This window comes from Hibiscus syriacus, unplaced genomic scaffold (assembly GCF_006381635.1).
Source record: "Hibiscus syriacus cultivar Baekdansim isolate YM2019G1 unplaced genomic scaffold, ASM638163v2 tig00110007_pilon, whole genome shotgun sequence".
Taxonomy (NCBI): Eukaryota; Viridiplantae; Streptophyta; class Magnoliopsida; order Malvales; family Malvaceae; genus Hibiscus; species Hibiscus syriacus.
In genome coordinates, this window is record NW_024062559.1 from 2,249,794 (window position 1) to 2,273,511 (window position 23,718).

The following is a 23,718-nucleotide window of genomic DNA, read 5'->3' on the forward strand; positions in this document are numbered from 1 at the left end:
ATTATCTCCGGGCACGGGCGGAGGTTTACTATTAATCTCATTACATAAATATTTCCTTATTTTGAAATCATGACACAAGAATTTGAAAATAATGTCGATCTATTCCGAGAGATAATAATGATCATCCCCGAGCACAAACGGATGATACACTATTAAAACCCTAATAAATGAACATTGCCTTTATTTTTTGAAAAACGAAATATGCAATCAAACAACCAATTTTAAACCTAATTTTTCTAATGGTTTAAATTATAGCTCCATCTAACTAAAGTGTCAAATTATGGATTTTAATATTTTTATCTAATAATAAAAAAACAGAACCCCGCATAAACTATTTAAAAATTCAATAATTATTCAAAGCGATTACCTAGTAACAGGAAGACTAAAAGTTTAAAATATAAGTCAAATAAAAAAACCTAGGAATCAATTGAGCAAGTATGAAAATATAAAGAAAAAGAATTAAAAGGTGATTAATGGCAAGAAGCAAAACTAAATAGAAAAGGAAATAATGTTACAAGAAGAAAACAAACAAAATAAATCACAAAAAACATGGCCCACACAATTTTTGACGGAAATTAAATTTAAAGAGGAAATTCAGTAGAACAGAAGGGCGATTAGGTAGCTTTCAAAGGGAAACTATGCTAAAATAATATAATTAAAGGTGCCAAATTTACAGAACCGAGGAATGTGAATTTTAAAACATAGCGCAATTGAAGCAAACTATAACGTATTTGAGAACAATTCATAAAACATTGAACAATTAAAATTAGGTAAAAAAAAGTTAATTAAAATCAAATCTTAAATCTAAGTCAAAGGAACCAATGAATATTTTTTTTAAAAGAACGCCGGGTCAAATATATGTTTTCCTTAAACAGAGTTGAGGTGAAATAACAAGGAAAAAAATTAAGTTATAATGAAATCAAAGATTTAAAAGGAATCTATCCACAAATAAACGAATGAATGATAAAATAAATTAAATAAAGGATGGAATTGAAACAAAAGGAAATTAGGAAAAATAAAGGTGAAATTGAGTGAGAAAGGACAAAAATGAATTTTCAAGAAATCTTATAAGGACGTCGGCTGTAATTAGACCCTACCCATTAAAAAACACGGGGATCTTGGGCCTCCAAAAATCAGAAACAAGTTTCATTTTTTACTTCACCTATAAAATAAATCAAAAGTCATTCTCATTTTTCTCTCAATTGTTCTTAGCGTTCATTTGACGAAGAACATTCAACATGAAATCAAGGGAACCCATATTTTGGCAGTGCTCTGCCTCGTCAATCACCATGGACTAGCACTGACCACCGTTCATCGGTGGTGAAATTGGACTTTTTACTGTGTTCGAAAGCCCTTTATATCCTTTTTCAAAATACTTTCATGGTGTCATTGAATAGCCTCTAAGAGAACAAGATCTAACAAATATCCTTAAAAAACTCTTTTAATCATCAACTCTGCTACAACAGTGGATTTTCAAGGAGAAAAAAGAAAAAAAGAAAAGAACAAGGAGCTAACGCACATGCAGGCCGTGAAGATGGAAAGAAAAAAGTACTTATTCTTTTATTGCTTCTTTTTTTTCGAAAGATTACAAGTTTCTGTATTTTTTTCTTCCAATCTAACCTCCTTATTCTTATTTTTGCAGGGATTTATAGACTTAAGGATCTCGTTTTGTTCGGTTTAGAGTTTCACTTAGACTAAAACGTTATCTCTTTCCTTGATTTTCTTAAGAGCTCTTCCTTCGAAGAGATAGTCTTTTTGAAAATACGTCAAAATATCCAGAAAAATAATCATGTTTGGTGTGGTCGGAATAAGGGTTCTAAAAAAAACTCCTAGAAGATGCTCTTAATTTGGACCATTGGATCGCTCTTTGATGTGATGGTCGGGATTGTGCGGCGCTAATGCAAAAGCTGAAAACCCTAGCTCCCATAGGGCCAGTTGGAACCGTCGACGCACCCTATGATGCAGTGAAAACATACCCGACGGTCTCACTAGCGATCCATGTACGATCAAATTGAAATTGGGAGGAAGGGATACGATTACTTACATTGGGTTCCTTGAAAAATAGTAAGATTGCAACAACGGTAAGAGTAATCACAAACGGTTTGAATCGTAAGCCTCCACGAAAAACTTCTCGGCCTCTTCTCAGTTCACCCGTTGAAAAGCACTTGAGAGAAATTTCTTTTTCCCAAAAGTTGTTTTTTAGAAAATTCATTCCAAAAGAATTTAGCGGCTGCTAGACCAATAGCATCCTTTTTATATTATGTTGCCCTAACCTTTAGGGTTTTAATTCCAAAAAATTATTAAAAAAAAGAATATAATTACTTTAATTATATTCCTTTAATTAAATTCGGCATTCCATGTATAATTAAAATTACAACTGTATATATATATATATATCAAATATGTATATATTAATATTAATTATACATTTTATACATGCACAATTAAAATTGTACATGTGTAACTCATTTATAAATTGCTCTTTTCAACCCTGGGGTGTAACCCTGTAGGTTCCTGTATCATTAATAGTAATTATTAGAACCATTCTAATAATACAAACAATGAGTGACATCTAGCAATATATCATTATCACCTAAGTTACAGAAAATGATAATTCAACACAACATCTTCATGATTAACTCTTTTAATGTATTATATCCTTTTGTCCTTTATATCTAGAATTTGCACAAGTCTAGGAATAGTCACACTTGTATAGACCATCTATTATTTCTTGATATCTAGAGTATACTATAATAAATGAATAATTTGTGAGATCTCATATCAACTTATTCAAGCATGGCCATGCATTTCTAGTCTCACTTAATCAAATGGCATGTGATATGTTTCCTATTATGTAGGAAGAACAAATTCTATCTCGATCATTCACACCCCACTACATATATTGTGATATGTTCAATATAAGTCTTTATAGCGCAACTAGTTACAGAGCATGTTTAACTGTATCAAATCATACAACATATATGTTGAGATCGTAATGATCAGTAATGATCTCAAGTCTAAGGATCATACATATAGTTTTCACCATAAGCAATATCGTGATCGTCACATAATAATCCAAGACATATGCTTATAGCGGATCAATCCAATACATTGTTCTCCAACAACATATTCATGTATCAATTCTGAAATCTCTATATCAATGACAACTCATTGTCATCAATCAATAACATGTAAGTCTTAAGCTTATTATTATTGTTCATGCTCATAATAATATTTGACTAAGGATCTTATAATAATAATCATATTATTATATAGATATTATTATCTTTTATTTATTTAATGCACGGAAATATAACAAAAGAAAATAATGGTAATGTCTTTATTCAATAAACACGATAAAGAAAATATGTCAATACATCATCATATGATTGGTCTTTGGGCATACTCTAACACTTGACATGCGGGCTTCCCATATGTTAGACTTATACTATTGGGCCTAGTGAGGTTTGCCTGTTGAATATGGTCTAGGATTAATTACATTGGTCGTAATATAATATATGAGATATAAAGTATAAAATGTAATTAAATCTGGACAAAAACATGTGTCTACAAGAACTAATGGATCCAACGAAGATGTGAGAGAATGGCAATGATGTAATGTAAACAGTAGACAATAGTTTGCGAGGAGTTGAGTATTGCTCTATTAGATTTCTTACATACTGGTCGGTGAAGTGATGACATGAAAGGGGTTGTGATCAGACGAGTATAAAGGACTTGTTGTATATGGATGTGCAAGCGACAACGATGATGGTCTCTCGATCAAGAAGCTTCAATGAAGAGAAAGTAATAAGAGGGAATTAGACTCAAGGAATTGTGCTGAGATCAGACATGAGAAAGAGTAATCTAGGGTTGATAATGGGTTTAGAAAAGTTCCTTGAACTTTTCTAATTTCATGAAAAGGAACAAAAATTTTCCAAAAATTTAGTTTGATCCTCTTAAATTTTCAAAATCAAAATAAACCATAAATTTGGGTTGTGAAAATTTATTCGAAAGCATTTTTCTTGTTTCTCAGTTTCTCTCTTCCGACAGAGTTTTGAGAAAAAAAAGAGTCGTAACTGATCGAAACAACAAGGATAAATAAAAAAGGAGGTACATTGAAACAAAAGTTATCTTTTATTGCTTTTATTCTCATATTACAATAATTTGGGTGGCTCATTCACGTTAAGGAGATCTGGTTATCTTTTGTATTCTACCCAAAGGTCTTATATGTGGCTTGATGGACTTAACATCTTGCTCAAATGGCTCTTGGAGGGCCCTAAGGATTTACTAAGCGAGAAATCTTTCTAAATTTAATTTGTCTTTTTTTGTTTGGAAAATGTTTTGAGAAATCTTCTAAAATTATTTTTTTCCTTCGAAAAATATTTTTAGAGATCTTCTAAAATCAATACTTCTTTAATTTTGAAAAATATTTTGAGAGATTTTCTGAAATTAAGTTTTCTTTCCTTTTGAAAATTGTTTCGAGAGATCTAAAATTAGTCTCTCTTTCCTTTTGAAAATATTTTAAAGATATTATGAAATTAATCTTTGTTTTCTTTTGAAAAATTTTGTGAGAGATCTTCTAAAATTAATATCTCATTTATTCAGATAGATTTTTTTGATATCATGTCCTTCCCTTGAGGCAATGACTCATATGTTGCTCGAACTCTTCTATATTTGAAGTTTCTTCCTTTTTGAAAATGATTTTCTCTATTTTTTTGGTTTAGCATTGACTTTTTATTTCTGAGATCTGTGTATCAGAAATCTGCTTCTTTCTGTCGAAGATGTGTGAAAAGTGCATCTATCTATAACATCATGGATGAAATGCATTTTTTATGCAAATGGTGTAGAAGTGTAGATCATCAATCTTCTTCAATCTTCAAATATGAAACATATCATTCAAGCTTCTGTCCCAGTATCAACATTGTAGTCTTTAATTCAAGCTTGTCATATTGTTATGATCAGGTTTTTCCCATCTTCTAGTCTTGTATCTTCGTTTCACAAGAAGTGTTTTCTTTCTAGATGAGAATCATCCTTGAATTCTCGTTGCAATCGGGTATAAGGTCCTAATGCCTCATTTATTTCCAAGCCCAGTTGTTTTATAAAATTAATTGCTTCAAGTATGTGAATGTTTTTTCCTTGTATCATTTTAGTTAATGATTCCAAACTCAACATGGGTCACCAGGAGCACCATTATAGGCCTTTCTTGAATCATTTTTATACGAATTTTTATAACAATGTGGGCACTGGCCTTGGGTTCTTGTAAAGAAGGTTCGAACACCATTGTGTATTTTTAAGCCATGCTCTTTCTTGTTGAAGCAAACATGATATCACAAATATTTGTGAGAATTCTTTTTATTTTTTATCTTTTAAGCTTCAAAAATTGAAAGATATTTCCATCGTTTCTGCGTCGTTTATTTTTCTTGCTCTGACATTTTGCTTCCAAATTCATTTATTTTGCCTCAATTTTTAATTCTGGGCTTTTGAGCAAGATAGACTTTAATCAACATCTAAGACAACTTTTTAATCCCAAGAGAGATTGTCTTGTTTGAAAATATTTTACTTCTTCTTCCTTTTTTCAAATGTGAAAAGTTTGATGAAGTTTTAGAAAATAATGTCTCTTGCTTTAGGCTCAAAATTGAAATAAATCATAAAACATGAATTTGTTAATTATTAAAAAAATCAATTATCCTTTTAATCCTTCAAAAATTATAGCTTTTTGACAAGTGTCAAGACTAATTATAATTTCGAGATTTGGGAAGGAAATGTGTTTTGGATTGGCTTTTTCGATCAATATTTAGCACTTTTGGTTTATTATGTACATTGATCTAATATGCTCATCATGTTTGTCTCTTGGAAATGTCCATTGGTTCCAAGCTCTCATGAATGATTCTAGTGTTTGGTGTTTTAGCAAGAGATTTATAACCTAACCTCCTATACAAAATTTGTACAATTTTCTTATTTGAGTTGCATTTTTAGGTTTTCAACTCAAATCCTTCTCTTGTTTCAATATGGCCTTTGCATATTTTCATCTTCAACCCTCTTTTTTTTTTCTCATTTTCTCATTTTTCTCATCATGCATTAAAGTATTAGAAAGATTTTTGAAAATAAAAAAATTAATCATGCGAATCAAAATGAAATCTAAAGATATTCTCTTCCACTTAGAAATTCATGTAATATTAAAAAGGATTTTTCATGCACGTAATGTATGACATGGCTTATGGTTATGAAAGAAGTGAATAAATAGACCTAAATAAATGTTTAAGTGTGGTTTAACCAATGATCAATATATTCATTCCTATTTTCCTTGAATCTGCTTCCTCGTGCCTTTTCTCTTCTTTTTTGGATCCCTCTAGACTATTCATTTGTTTATTTTCACCCTAGAGGTCATTTCATTTTTTTTTAAATCTTTTTCCGACTTTCTCACTATCTTCTGTTGACCAACCAAAATAGTCATTTTGTTTCTCAGAATCTTTGCATATGCATTTTGTCCTCTTTATTTTTTGAATTCAAGGCCTTAATTTTATTTAAGCACAACTCGTATTTGAAACATCTCTTTATCATTCTTGATTTTATTTGAATCTTCAAACATATTGTGTCTGATCAACTTTTCGGGTTCTTTACCTTATCTAATAAGGATTCATCCGTGTGGTCAAATCATATTATGTACATTGATCTAACATGCTCATCATATTTGTCTGTTGGAAATGTCCATTGGTTCCAAGCTCTCATGAATGATTCTAGTGTTTGGTGTTTTAGCAAGAGATTTATAACCTAACCTCCTATACAAATTTGTACAATTTTCTCATTTGAGTTGCATTTTTAGGTTTTTAACTCAAATCCTTCTATGGTTTCAATATGGCCTTTGCATATTTTTCATCTTCGACCCTCTTTATTTTTTCTCATTTTTCTCATCATGCATTAAAGTTTTAGAAAGATTTTTGCAAATAAAAAAATAATCATGTGAAGCAAAATGAAATCTAAAGATATTCTCTTCCACTTAGAAATTCATGTAATATTAAAAAGGATTTTTCAGGCACATAATGTATGACATGGCTTATGGTTATGAAGGAAATGAATAAATAGACCCAAATAAATGTTTAAGTGTGGTTGAACCAATGATCAATATATTCATTCCTATTTTGCTTGAATCTTCTTCCTCATGCCTTTTCTCTTCTTTTTTGGATCCCTCTAGACTATTCATTTGTTTATTTTCACCCTAGAGGTCATTTCTTTTTTTTTAATATTTTTCCAACTTTCTCACTATCTTCTGTTGACCAGCCAAAATAGTCATTTTATTTCTCAGAATCTTTGCATATGCATTTTGTCCTCTTTATTTTTTGAATTCAAGGCCTTAATTTTATTTAAGCACAACTCGTATTTGAAACATCTCTTTATCATTCTTGATTTTAGTTGAATCTTCAAACATATTGTGTCTGATCAACTTTTCGGGTTCTTTACCTTATCTAATAAGGATTCATCTGTGTGGTCAAATCATGTTGGATTGTCTTCACTCAAACGAGCATATTTTGCGTTACTTTGCCAGTGAGTGTAGGGAGTGATCCTTAGTTAGGGTTGAATCCAAAAATGAATATTTCAAGTTCAAATAGGAACCACAAGGGATATTTTTCTCCTTTTGTGAAATGATAGTCAAAGAAGGTTGTTCATCATTTCATACACGAAAATCCTTGTGAAAGAGGTATCTCCAAGGGGATAGATGTTCAAAATTAACCTTTTTATTCATTGAAAAACAAATGTATGATATTTTTTCTCCAATTACTCAAGCTTATCCTCATAAGAATGATGTGAGATGCCCTATTTGGTATTCTTGTTCGACGTCATTTTGGATTTTATTATGGTAGAAAAGAGTTGACTTTTATTTTAAGAAGATAATGGTGTGATATGAAGGTCGTTTCTTTAGAGAAAGTAGTATTATGCCAAGGATGACTGCTCATGAAAACGTAAAGACAAGAATTTGATCTTTCGCGAAAGGCTAATGTCAAGTTTGTGTCATTCAATTTTGGCCACGAATGATTTCATTTGAAAATCAAGAGATTATTTTTTTATGGACATGATGAAAATGGTCTAATCTTATCACTTGTCAAAAGGTCTATAACATCGATCCTGAAAGAGCATTTCATGACTTGACTTTCAATGATCCTTCAAGTTTTAAAATTTGTTTCATTATTCATAACCTAAAAAGGTAACGTTTATTCATCGAGTGCAAACATCAAACCAATCTAAACAAATAAAGAAAGAAGGAATAAGAAACAGGTTCAAACTAAAATGCTAGCACAAAAAATTCTTGAAAGATGATTTGTTGACCATATTTCCGATATGCCCCACCATTCATTAAATGTATATGCACCTGATCAAATTCTAGTCCTTATACCTTTATGCCTTACAATTCTTTGAGCTTCCCCTTGAGTAACCATTATAGGTGAAACTAACATCATTATTTCTGAAATAAAGATGATATGATCTTGTATGATTAGAAACAATTTCATGAATCCTTCCATTAATCATTCTATATTTTCATGATTAATACATACAAAAATGATTAAATAAATGTAAACGCATAATGCAAAGATGCCAATGCAAAAGGTTATGATTCAAAAAGAGATTGTCATAAAACAATCTTAATCAACAAAAGTTTTATTACAAAGAAACTAAAAACATTTAAAAAATAGACTTGTATTATGTTCTCCTTTGTTCCTTTGAAATTAATTGAAGGACCTGACACACAACTCTGTCTTCCATTGTACAAATGATGAGCCATGTCATGGACTTGTTTTACAAGTCACAATAATTGTATCTCTTTCTTTAACTCTATGTTGAGTTGTTTCCTAACGAAAACGCCATTGTGGTGTTTTATCATAAGAGAGACTATTCGAAGTTGATTTGCCTTTTTCTTGTATTCTTCCACTCAATTATGCTCTTCTTTAAGGCTTCATGTTAACTACTTTCTTATTTCTTTTGCTTTTGGAAAGACATCTCTAATTTTTGTACCTTTTTGTTTTACTCTATTAGTTGTTCATTTATCATCTATTTCTCGTGATCTTTGCCAATGTATTACTGGAGAGTTGCCTCTTGGCTGGTTTGAAAAAGATCCAGTCCATCTGAATTCTTTCCCAGTTTAGTAGAGTTGTGTACTCCTCTATCATGGGAACCATATCTTCTTTGCTAAAGGTAAAACTGATGAATATTGGGTTCCAGAATTGAACCAAAACTCAAAGTAAGGTGTCATCTACTTTGACATAGAGTAAGTAGGTCATGTCACCGTAGTGTTGACAAAAGTTTTACATTATTTTGTATCTCCAACTGTCTCATAAGCTCTGCACCTCTTGGACATCATTTTGCTTAAGACTGATTGAAGCATAGTTGGTTAATTCTAACACGTAATCATCTAGCAAGCTATCCATTTTTTCCTTCAAAGTCTTTTTTAACCACTCTCATATCTCCACTTTCTTAATTTCTTGGATTGTAAACCCTTTAACCATTGATGAAAGATATTCCAATTTGACAACCACCTCATGGATCAAGTCCTCCATCTTATGATGATGAAAAACAAAAAACAAAGAAACAAAACCAAAGGGAAGTAAATTAGAAAGGTGAATTGATAAATGAAATTAAAAGTTAAAGCAATTCTTATCCCACACGATATTCACCCATTCATGATTAAAACAGATCCTACTCGCACATGATTTCTACCCACATGCTTTGTTCAAAAAAATAAATCTTAATCACTATCATGACAACTTTTTTACTCGGTGAGATTTTGAGTCGCGAATTTGATTAAATTTAAAAGAATGTTTCGAAAAGATTTGGAGTCACCATCGACTTTTGAGTTAGGTATGTCAAGAACCTAAAAACACCCTTTTTTAAGAATTTTAATAAAAACTTTAAAAGAGTCGGAGTAGATCTGCATTTAAGAGATTTTGGGTCCAATAGTCGATTACGCTCGGAGAAGGATTTGCACCCCACAATGCTCGAAATCAATACCATCAATTATAAATTATCCCTTTTATTAGAATTTGAATCTATGAGTCTTTTATTCTAAAATATTAAAGATTATTTTGAAAGATATTTTAGGAAAATCAAATATTTTATTTATCCCTGATTAAAGAAGAAATTAACTCCCTAGTTATATTGAGAGAATTAATTCTTATGTTTTAATCGGAATAATGGAAAATTATTTGGTACTGAATAAAATTTGAAAACCCTAAGAAATGTCGATTACTATTTCCAAATAAAGAAGAAAGTGATTCCCCAATTTTATTAAAAGAATCATTTCTTATGTTTTAATTGAAACAATTAAAACATTGACATTTTTCTAAGATTTGAAAAATTACGAAAAAAATATGACACCATTTTTTTATTTTTAATTAATGACGAAAGTGACTCCCCGATTTTATTAAGAGAATCATTTCATATATTTTAATTAAAAATAATTATAAAAAACTGTCATAAAATGTTTTTTAATAAAAAAAAGAAACGACTAAGATAAAGCTACGAATTAAACAACTAACTGAATTGTTAAATTTTAGGCGGCCACTTGAAAGAAAATGTTAATTTATTTAATAACACAAAAATTGAACGTCCAATTGCTTTAGGAGCCTTCTTTTCGATGTTAGAAAATAAACAAATATTTTTTACTCGAATTATAAATTTAATAATGGGTTTCTATCAAATTTTAAAGAATCTAAACTTAGAAAGTTTATTTCTAACTAATCCATCTAATTAAAGAACCTAAATCTAAAGGCTCTACTTGAAGTAGTTGTGGAATTCGGGTTAATTTCCACCAATAACAGATTCACCTTGAAAACTATTATCTAGGTGACTAGTGTGAAAAACGATTGTACTAAAAATCACCCCAAGGTAGATTCCCAGGAAAGAGGAGGGGTCACAATGGTCCCTCTTAAAACCCACTTTCCTTAGACAGAACTACCAAGACAAGTAATTTTAATAGGACAATAATTAACAACTATACCCGACAATAGCTATTAAATAGACATAAAAGAGAACACCAAAGTATTTCACTAATAGAGGAAATATTACAAATAGCCTTTAAAATAGAAGAAGGCTTATATTTGTGGGATGATTAACTAAGGAGGAGGAGGGCTTTATTTATAACAAAAGAATTTCCCCTCCTCCTTATACACAACCAATGTGGGACTTTTGCCAAAAAACCAACAAATCTCCACCTTGGCAAATTCCACACACATCTCTAAAAAAAACAATCTTTTAATTTGTAACCAAGTCTAAACAATGTTTAAACTTGACCGCAGTTATCACTTTTGTCAACATATCAGCAGGATTCTCAGTGGTCCGAATCTTCTGGATTATGACTCCACTTTATTCTAGAATCTCTCGTACAAAGTGATATCGAACATCGATGTGCTTCGTCCTTGCATGGTAAACCTGGTTCTTTGCTAAATGAATAGCACTCTGACTATCACAGTGCACTTTGATGTGCTTTTGTTCCATTCCCAATTCACCAAGCAACCCTTGAAGCCAAATTGCCTCCTTCACAGCCTCTGTAACTGCCATATACTCTGCCTCTGTAGTAGACAAAGCCACTGTTGACTGTAAGGTGGACTTCCAACTGACTGGTGCCTTTGCAAATGTAAACACATAACCAGTAGTTGATCGACGCTTCTCCAAATCACATGCATAGTCTGAATCACAATACCCAACTACACACTGACCATCTTGTTTGTCCTGCTGAAAGACCAAACCAACATCTACGGTGTTCAGAATATACCGCAGAATCCATTTCACAGCTTGCCAATGCTCCTTTCCAGGATCATGCATATACCTGCTCACAACCCCAATTGCCTGTGAAATATAAGGTCTTGTACACACCATTGCATACATCAAGCTACCAACAACACTTGCATACGGAACCTTTGACATGTATTCCCGTTCTGCATCATCCTTAGGTGACATGGATGCACTGAGCTTGAAATGAGGAGCAAGAGGTGTACTAACTGGTTTTGACATCTCATTTATGCCAAAACGTTTTAGTACCTTCCTCAGATATTCTTTCTGAGACAAACAAAGCCTCCTCAATTTCTTATCCCTTGATATCTCCATGCCTAGAATCTTCTTCTCTTCACCAAGATCCTTCATCTCAAACTCCCTGTTCAATTGAGTCTTTAGTTTCGCAATTTCTGTCTGACTCCTGGAAGCTATCAGCATATCATCAACATAAATAAGAAGATATATATAGGATCCGTCTTCTAGCTCGCGTAAATACACACAATGATCATATTTGCTTCTTGTGTACTTCTGCCCTATCATAAACTTGTCAAATCGCTTGTACCACTGCCTTGGAGATTGCTTCAATCCGTACAGCGATTTTTCTAATTTGCACACCATCTCTTCTTTTTCAGCAACTTTGAATCCATCTGGCTGAGTCATGTAGATTTCCTCATCCAAGTCTCCATGTAAAAATGCAGTTTTTACATCCATCTGAACTAGTTCCAAATCCAACTGCGCTACCAAAGCCAACAAAATTCTGATGGAGGAATGTTTTACAACTGGAGAAAATACTTCATTATAATCAACTCCCTCCGTTTGAGCGTAGCCTTTAGCCACCAATCTTGCTTTGTAGCGGATGCTATTTTTGTCAGGAAATCCATCTTTCTTTACATATACCCACTTGCACCCAATTGCCTTCTTTCCCTTCGGAAGACTAGCTAGTTTCCACGTCTGATTCTTTTTAAGGGATTGCATTTCTTCATTCATGGCGATCCTCCACTTTTTATGTTCTGAACTTTGAACTGCTTCATTAAAAGTGGCAGGAACGTCATCAATTGCAATTGGTGATGCAAAAGAGACCATATCAGCATAACGAGCAGGTTGTCTAATGGTCCTCTTTCCCTTTCTGAGTGCAATTGATTCATGTTGCTGTGGAGGTTCTTGGGTCTGGACCTCTTCTTCATCTGACTCTTCTTCTACCATAGGAGAGTCAACATCGGTTTCTTTACTGGTTGGGACAAATTTGCTTCCTTCAAACTCCACCTGTTTGGGAGTTTCATCTGTCTGCTCCAATTTTTCTGAAGTCACCTTTCTCAACATGGTAGATTCATCAAAGGTAACATCCCTGCTGAAGATTATTTTCTTTGTTTCTAGACACCAAAGACGATAGCCTTTCACACCAGAGGTGATCCCCATAAAGATCGCCTTCTTTGCTCTTGGATCCAGCTTTGACTCCTTAACATGGTAGTATGCAGTGGAACCAAACACATGTAAGGAATCATAATCTGTAGCAGGTACCCCAAACCATTTCTCTAATGGTGTTTTACCACCAATAGCAGTCGATGGTAAGCGGTTGACAAGGTGACAAGCATAGACCAAAGCCTCAGCCCAAAATTCTTTGCCTAACCCAACATTAGACAACATACACCGAACATTCTCCACTAATGTCCGGTTCATACGCTCTGCCACCCCATTCTGTTGTGGTGTACCTCTGACAGTGAAGTGCCTAACAATACCTTCCTCTTCACAAACTTTCAGAAATGGATCATTTTTGTACTCTCCACCATTGTCTGTACGGAGACGTTTGATTTTTCTGCCTGTTTGAGTCTCCATCATCTTTTTCCATTTAAGGAAAAATCCTAGCACCTTATCCTTTGTCTTCATTGGATACACCCAAACTCTCCGGGAAAAATCATCAACAAAGGTGACATAATAGTGTGTTCCTCCCAATGAAGTTGTCTTGGAAGGCCCCCATACATCTGAATGAACATAATCCAAAATACCTTTAGTATCATGGATTGATGTTCCAAATTTCACCCTCGTCTTCTTCCCTTTGATGCAATGCTCACAAAAAGCTAATTTGCAAGCCCGAGCACCCTTCAATAATCCTTGATCTATTAGTAATTTCAAGGATTTTTCACCAACATGCCCCAAGCGCATATGCCATAACCTGGTTGCTTCTGACTCCTGTTCATCAGTAGAAGCTGCCACTGCTGCTGTCCCAACAATTGTACTACCCAGAAAGTAATACACATTGTTTCTTTTTCTGATTCCCTTCATTATCACCAGTGCACCAGAGATAATCCTCATAATCCCATCTTTTGCCCTCACTTCTAAACCTTTTGACTCTAAGGTTCCCACAGAGATGAAATTTCTCATTAAATCTGGTACATAATGGACACCTGTTAAGGTTCTGATTGATCCATCCTGATTCGTCAAGCGAATTGAACCAATCCCAAGTGTGTCAAGAGGGGAATTATTTGCTGTGTAGACAATTCCACCTTTTAGTTCTTTAAAATCAAAGAACCATTCTCTATTGGGGGTCATATGGTGGCTACAAGCTGAATCTAACAGCCATGAACTGGAACAGCTGGTTGATGGCGTAGCAGCGAATGCGAAATCTGAATCTCCATCATCATACTCGACCACATTTGATTCTGAGACAGCCTTCCCCCTTTCAGGTTTGCCTTTATTCTTTAGCCTGGGACATTCTTTCTTCTAGTGCCCTTTTTCTCGACAAAAGGCACATTCATCTTTGCTCAATCTGGACTTTGACTTCGACCTCCCTCTGCTTTCTTTATTCTGACTCTTGGAACGGCCTCTAACAACAAGAGCTTCTGCTTCGACACTTGTTTTCTTGTTTGTCTTTCTTTCTCAATTCATAACTATACAAGGTAGCAGTTACTTCACTGAGAGACACATCAACCTTCCCATGAAGTAGAGTAGTTTCAAGATACTCAAACTCATCAGGAAGTGATCCCATCAACATCAGAGCCAGATCTTCGTCTTCAAAAGTCACGTCCATATTCATCAGATCAGTCACCAGCTGATTAAAGCTAGTAATGTGATCATTCATAGTGGTACCTGGTACATAGTTGAAGCGGAACAATCTCTTTTTCATGTAGAGTTTGTTCTGACCGCTTTTCTTCAAAAATTTCTCCTCCAATGCCTTCCATAATTTACTTGCAGAAGTTTCCTAAGAAAATGCATACTTCTACTCTCTAAAAAGACACGATCGAATAGTACCACATGCCATTCTATTGATCCTATTCCATTCTTTCTCCTCAACATCATCTGGTTTCTCTCCTTCAATAGCAATGTCTAGACCCTGCTGAAATAGGGCATCTAGAACCTCGCTTTGCCACATACCGAAATGATCTGTGCCATCAAAAAACTCCACTGCAAATCTAACATTTGTCACAACATTTCTTGCCAAAATTGAAGATGAAGAAGCGTCTGCCATTTCTGCTATAAATTCTATTTAATAGCTGCCAATGCGGAATGTCAATTATCCCAAGGAAATTTTTCTGATGTGGAAGATCAGCCTAAGCCGCAACCACAGAGCATACTAAAATAAACCAAGAGTGCTGATACCAATTGTTGTGGAATTCGGGTTAATTTCCACCAATAACAGATTCACCTTGAAAACTATTATCTAGGTGACTAGTGTGAAAAACGATTGTACTAAAAATCACCCCAAGGTAGATTCCCAGGAAAGAGGAGGGGTCACAATGGTCCCTCTTAAAACCCACTTTCCTTAGATAGAACTACCAAGACAAGCAATTTTAATAGGACAATAATTAACAACTATACCCGACAATAGCTATTAAATAGACATAAAAGAGAACACCAAAATATTTCACTAATAGAGGAAATATTACAAATAGCCTTTAAAATAGAAGAAGGCTTATATTTGTGGGATGATTAACTAAGGAGGAGGAGGGCTTTATTTATAACAAAAGAATTTCCCCTCCTCCTTATACACAACCAATGTGGGACTTTTGCCAAAAAACCAACAGAAGTCTAATAAGTGTCTAAATCTAAAGATCCTAAAATCTAAAGGTTTATCTATAATTAAAACGAGTGAGTAAAATAAAAGAATTTAAAATCAATGATCACATTTTATAGACACCTTTCAAATTGGTACCTAAAATTTTTTTACTCTCAAATTGGTGCATGAACTTCAATTTAGTCTATTTTTTTAGTACTTCTAATTTATTTATTTATTTTACAAATTCAAAAATTTTATTTAATAAACAAACACACATGATAACATCATATTGACATAGGGTATAATCTTATGTTGTCATCTCATCAAAATTTAATAATGTTAATAAAAGTATAAGAAAATAGATGAAATTAAAGTTCAATTACAAATTTGGAAGCCAAAATTTTTTAAGCACGAACTTGAGAGAATGTGGATATTCTAAGTATCAACTTAAGAGTAAAAAATTTAAAAAACTATTTTATGATAAGGTGTCTAGTTCAAGTACTAAATGTATATTTAAGTATTTTGTAATTCTCACAATAATTTGTTGAGAGTAGATTAAAACAATAAAAAATATAACATTGTTGATAAGGATTGAACTGTTTGTTCATAAAGATGAAGTTTTAAGTCACTTGATGTTAAAATAAAATTAATGTAATTGTCTCTTAGAATTTCAACAACAACACCTTAAAGATCTGTGCACCTCTTAAAATTCTTTGAACTTATAAAATTTGACTCAAATTCTTTTTCATCGTTATGGAGTCTTAATCTTCGAACAAATTGTAAAAGTTACACTTCTTTCATTTAATTAATTAGCATTGATTTAAGTTTTTTTTAATGTATACAAAAAAATTTAGAAAACAAATATTTTTCTTTTCAATATTAGGTGGGTAGTTTGTAGGTAAACAACGACGATAATTTATATAATAAAAAATTAACATTTATTAAACATAAGTAATTTGAAATAGTAAATTTATTAACCTTAAAAAAATAAAAGAACTTAAGAAAATTTGATTAAAAAATTCATTTAAGCACTTTAGACTTTAAGGTTAATTGAAGTTAGGAAACTTACATCAATAAATGTTATAAAACTCATTATAATGAAATTTAAAGAGTTGTTTCTTATTTTTATTAAAAAGATGATTTGTAAATTAATCAAACTGAGTTAGTTGATATATTAGGGTTTTTATATTAAATTTATTTAATTTGAATAGAAACAAATTTTACAATTCAAATCAATTTAATAACAAATTGGTATAAGTACCTCTAAGGTTTATAATATTTTTGAAAATATATAAATTGTTATATTTAAATAAAAAATAAAAAAGTTCAAAATAAAAAAAAAACTCAAAAGGACTTGAAAATTTTCAACCAAAGAATATTTTTTATTTTTTATTCTGGAATTTATTTGTTCTAACTTAGAATTTAGTCGTATTTTGAATAATATTTTACTTAATTTAATTTAAATAGATTTATTCATCTCGACATCAACTCGAAATTCATTGAACTAGACTTAACGATAAAATTTTTAAATTAAAAATTTTCAGCCCCATAAATTTTTTTTTTTACCCCATTAGAAACTGTTCACCCCTGGGGTTACTAGTTGTATAAGTCTATATAATTTCTCTCATACGGAACAAAAGAACACCAAAAAATAAATCCCGCTTTTTCTCTTTATCTCTCTCCTAGTGTTAAGAGGAAAAAAGAAAAAGATAATGGCGAAGAAAATAGGAGTGTCATGGGTGTTGATGGTTTGTTTGATTTTGCAGATTCTGACAATTAGAGTCACATCTATAGTTATAGGTGGCGGGGTTTTTACTCCCTCAGGATGCGATCATAATTGCTGGGAAAAACATCCCATCATTGGATTCCTTATCTGCGGTCGAGATTGTGAGCCAACCAATGCAGAATCTATGAAGAAAATGGTCAAATACAACCACTCTTTGCGCTCTAAACTTACCTTTAAACAAAATGTTTCAACTTCAGGAAAAAATTAAAAGCAGTACTAATGAAAACAAATAAATCCCTTATAAATCAATAATAAAGGCCTTCATTGCATTTTAGGCTAATATAAATGTAAAACATATACCTGCTATAATTTATTTTATATTACCCACATATTTTAATATATGCAAATAAATCAATAATTTTATATATCTATTTTTTGTTCTTTTAATATATTGCCCACGAATTTTATTTTCTTTTTAATAATTTCGAACTAGACTAAGTTTGTACAGTACTTGATCTTTTGGACAGAAATCAAAAATCTGTCACACCCTAATTTGGGGATTTATTTTTTTAAGTTAAATATGGGATCTGAAGTAGTGGCCTAAGTAAAATGTTGGGCTCGCTAGACGAAAATTGAGATAATTGAAGGACCTTATTTGTAATTTTCCCATCTTTGGTTTGGGGACATCCTCAAATTCCCGTGATATATCCATTTTGTTTGATGTGAAAGTTTTTATTCATTTTTATAATCTGAAAAATTGGAGAATTTTGGTGTAATAGTGTTATAGAGTTTTTTTAGTGGGTGTTGGAAAGAACGACCAGGTAGTAATAATAAATTCAATTGAATAACTTCGCCGAATATAGCATTCAACATGTTAAATCAGTTTGATGCCGAAGCAGTAAATCCTTTAACCCGACCCAAAACTTCAATCGGTCAGTCCCTCGTAATAGTAAAACCGTCCAACACCGAACCCATCCTCGGTTAAGAATCATTCGACAACAACATTTCATGGCAGTCACCATTCGAAACGGCGGTGAGCCGTACAGGGAGCACTCCCCAATCGCTGTTACGTGAACGGCAGTGATATATCTCCGACAACACCAAACGTCCGACGAAGTAACTCAACTCGTGCACTATGTCCTTACTTGCAACACCAAATCAACAACTCAATCAAACAGAAACAGTGTAAGCGACAGAGAAGTCCGACGAACCTTTTAAGTCTCTGCTCCGACGATCTAAGCCACCATCAAGGAATACCAACAGTGGAAACGTTCCCAGCAGCAAGGCGATCGTCATATCTCAGAAGCAGTACCATCCAACAGTGGACGGCGAAGATCAGGGAGGTTGAAACTTACGGCGTTCGATACTTTTCTTGTAGATCTACAACTGTCTATGTGGGTTCTCGATAATCGACAGTACCTAATTTTATATAAAATGATTTTAAAAAATGTATAAAGTTTGGTTCGATTAATATTTAAAAAATTGATTTAATTAACTATTAAAGAAAATGTTTCAATTAATTTGATTGATAATTTAATTTAATATGGGATCTAATTAATCGTTTGAATAATTTTAATTTTAGTTATTAATATTTTATTAATATAATATTAAATTATCAAACATTATATATTATTATAATATATTTGAGTATATATTAACGTAATATTAAAAAATATAATATTATTAAAATTATATTATAATAATATTAAATATTTTAATAATTAATAATTTTATTAAAATCATATTAAAATATTAAATTAATATTAAATAAATAAAATAATATACTTTTTTGAATTTTTTACTCTAGTGAAAAGTCAAGAAAATGTTTTACGAAAAATTAGATGATAAAATATTTTACAGAAAATATAAAGAAACTAGAAAAATTAATTACTTTAGAAAAATTAATTACTACTATCAAATACTGAAAAATATTTTTCATAAAATAAATTATAACTATTAAACACTAAAAAATATTTTTTTAAAAAAAATTTTTAAAATTTTTTTTTAATTATCAAACACAAGAAAATAAAAAAAATATGTTTTGAAAAATATTGTCCAACTAACAAACACACCTAAAGTGGGAAAATGAGAAATGTAAAATTGGTTCAGATAGCACGCTGGTTTTTAGAATATTGATAAAGTGAAAAGAGAAAACTCACAAGGTGAGTCATCAAAATTTCATGAGATCTTAAGCTTGTCTCTTAGTTTTTAAATGATTATATTTTATGACATAATAGTCTCTATAAGATCAATTTAGTCCTAATTTAAGAAATTAGATATTATAGTGGCTTCACAAGTTTTCAACTTTTCCAAATTGGGTCCCCAAATTATTATTTAGATTCTAATAAGTTATTTTTATTGCGAAGGTAATTATTTTTGAATTTGAGTTCGTATATTTGATGGTCCAGGTTTGTGAGAGAATTTGGAAACTCAACTCAATACCTCCAGATTCATCTGTATGCGTGAGTCGTGATAGTCATCACATCGAGACGAGTACTCAGTAGATCTCTTGATTTGACCCTTTTCCGAGTTATGTTCCTTGTGTGCTATAATTAAAAGCATTGATTTTATTTATTGATTTTCCCGAGTTCTGATTTTACTAATATGAAATTTCTGATTTGTCTGGAACATCTCTGGATTACTGTTACTGTAAAATGTCTGAATTATGATCTCCTGGTTTTACAAGTGTTATCTGAAATTGTTTTATTGGGGTATTATCTGGGTAGGTGTATGGAGACTATGAGGTTCAACGAGCTGGTAATTCCTTTCTGTCCTGATCATTTATATTGGACTCCTAAATCATAGGGGTCTAGGGTAAATCCTTATGGATGCCTAATATGGGGAATTTCATTTGGTGTACGGGTGGAGGGTAGTTATCTGTTCTAAATAAAAACTTTACTGACATCTTTTCTATATGATTTCTGAAATCTGATTTGAAATGTATTAGTATGTTTTGTATTGCACTTATTGAAACACACTGAGGTTTCTAATTCACTCCTCCATTTTTTCCTCCTTTCAGATATTTTGGATAGGCACAATAGCCTGACACTTGGAAGATTGACACATTTCGTACAAAAAAATTGTTGTAATGTTTCAATCTTCCAAATTGTTTATTTTTTGGTGACATGTGCTTATATTTTGACACTTATTGTATTTAAAATTAATTTACAATATTTCAGGTTATTTTATTACTCAATTTGGGTTTTAGCATTATAACCATATATTTAAAGAAGTTATGATTTTTAAAGTGTGGGTCTAAAGGGTTACAAAATCGATTTTAACCTCACATCATATTTGATTATATAAGTATTATTGTAAGAAAAAGTGTAATTATTACCATAGTTTTTAATTTTTTGTCATATAGAAAAATCAGTATATTATTAAACTTGAAAGTAGAGGATAACTAAAAACCTGTGTAAAAATAACGCCTCTTCAAATAAATCACATATAATCCTTTTATTTATTTAAACCAATTTATATAGGTGACTAAATATTATCATACAAAATTGATTTTTTTATTAATTAATATACTAAAACAAGAAGAAAAATAATACTCTGACTCTCACAAAACGTAAGATAAATTTCCAATTTGAATTTTTATTAAATTCTACATTATTTAGGCTTTGAGTAATATTTTAATTTTAAAAAAAATATTAAATGAGCCATATTTTTTTATTCAATTTTAATTTTTTATATTATTAAATTATTTGTAAATTAATTTTAAAATTAAATTTATTATAGACGTGAGTATGTTTGAATTTACAATTTCTAAGATTTTTTCAATCAAAGAATTTTATTAATAATGAATAAGTGAAACACACGAAAACAATGCGTTCAACAAACAAAAGAATTCAAATCATAAGACAACCAAAACATAAAAGAAATCATAACAAACATATACTAATAATCATCACCAATGAAAATTTTACATTAGTTTTATAAAAATTTAAATTCTAAAGGACTCAATGTATAATTATAAATTAGTAAAGGGTAAACTATACCAATACCACCTAACTATTGCCCCTTTTCATTTTGACCAATATGTTTGAAATTTTGTCAATCATGTCACTCAACTATTTAAATGCATTCATTTAAACCACTTGCCGTTAATATTTAACGGAGAAGCTGATGTTGCAGTTAAAATATTTGGTATAATTACACATTTGGTCACTGTTACTTATATATTCTATCAATTTGTTCCTAATTTTATTTAAGTAAAATAAACTTAACTCTCAAATCTTTAATTTTAAAAGATTTTAAAAGTTATGACATATTCTATATTTATAACAAAACAAAAGTTTTACTAGAAATTCCATTTAGGGTTCTCAAAAGCATCCCGTAATGGTATCATAACCTCTTTTGGTTTTACGGAAAATATAGTTGATTAGCCCATGCATATAAATTTCGTTGGACAAATTTTTTTAACCTACTACTATTTGTAAATGACATTCCACTAGAAAAAGGTGATATAGTCTAACCTGTAAAATTAAGAAAGTTTTATCCAGTAAATTTCTAATAGAAAATTGTGACATATATTTCTTTAACGATTGACACAATTTTCTTTTAAAATTTTAAAAATTCGTCTCCTAGCATAAAATTTTATGTCCATCTTTAATAAAAGTTTATACTGATAAAATTCTTGATGGACTTAGCATGAAAAATTTGCACTAAGTGATTGACCTATATCAAAAGGGCGATAAATTTAGTTTGCTTTAAATTTAATATCATAAATTATTGCTTGAGTTATTCAATTTTTTAGAAAAAGGTTTTTTTTTAAATTTTGTTTTGTTATATATATAAAATATGCCGTAACTTTTAAAATTAAAATAAAAAGTTAAATTTTGGGTCATTATACATGGAACCATTGGATTTGAGGTTTAAGTTTATTTTAATTTATTATAATTATGACCAAATCGATATAATATATAAGTAACAATTACCAAATGTGTAATTATACCAAGTATTTTAACTACCATATCAACTTCTCCGTTAAATATTAACGACAAGTGGCTTTATTGAATGCATTTAAATAGTTGAGTGACCTAATTGAAAAAATTTTAAAAAATATTGGTCAAAATGAAAAGGGGTAATAGTTAGGTTGTCATTGATATAATTTACCCTTTATTTTAAATAATTTATTTTTAAAATTTAAACTAATTTATAATTATACATTGAGTCCTTTAAAATTTAAATTTTTATAATTTAAATTAATAATGATTATCGTTAATGATGTTCATCGCTACTCGTCGAGTGTAGAAGAATCATCCTTATCACCCAACATCGAGAAAGTAACCAAAACAAGGCAAAAGTAAAATTTTGGGTAATGCATTATCAACGATGATTGAGGCCTCCTTTGGGTAATGCATTAGCCAGAAAATTAACCTCACGATAAACATTTTCAAAGATCATATAGTTTAAAAAATTTTTGACTTAATAATCAAACATACTGTCTACTTCCATAAAGATTGATCAAACAAAAAGAATGGTTGTCATAATCAACTCCAAAATCTAGTCTACAATTGTTAGGTAAAATTAGAATGCAACGGAATATTCTTTTCCTTAATATGAAATTAAAAATAGAAAATAATAAGGGAGATATAAATAAAAAAATAAGAATAACTCACGAAATTATGCTACATAACCGGTTGAATGAAAAAGCATGGTAATAACCATCCATAATGTTGGAAAATTGCGACCTTTGGAAACTAGTAATCAAAACAAAACAAAACATTACATCTCTACACAGTCACAAAATTTAACGCAGGTAGAATCATATTGTTAGCCCCTAACTATACTATAGCATAATATTGACAATCCAAGTAAAAAGGTGGCGGCTTTATATAAAACCTTCTTTGAATTGGACTAAGAGTTGAAATAAGTTGTTAAAAACGTTTAAAAGAATACTTCAGTATTTTTATTGAATATCAAAGATTAAAACATACAAGCCTACAAAACTATACATTTATAGTATATCATCTCCTAACATCCACTATAACTAATCTTAACTTCTTAACTATATTGCAACTAACAAGTAACCAACTTCAACACTCTCCCCCCAAGTTGGTAGTTAAAAGTATTTTTAACTCCCAACTTGGTAATTAAATGAGCATGTTGTTGAGTTCCCAAAGTCTTAGTCATGACATCTGCAAGTTGATTAACTGAAGCCACATAATTTGTTTGTATTATTCTTTCTTGGATATTTTCTCGAATAAAGTGGCAATCCATCTATATATGCTTTGTT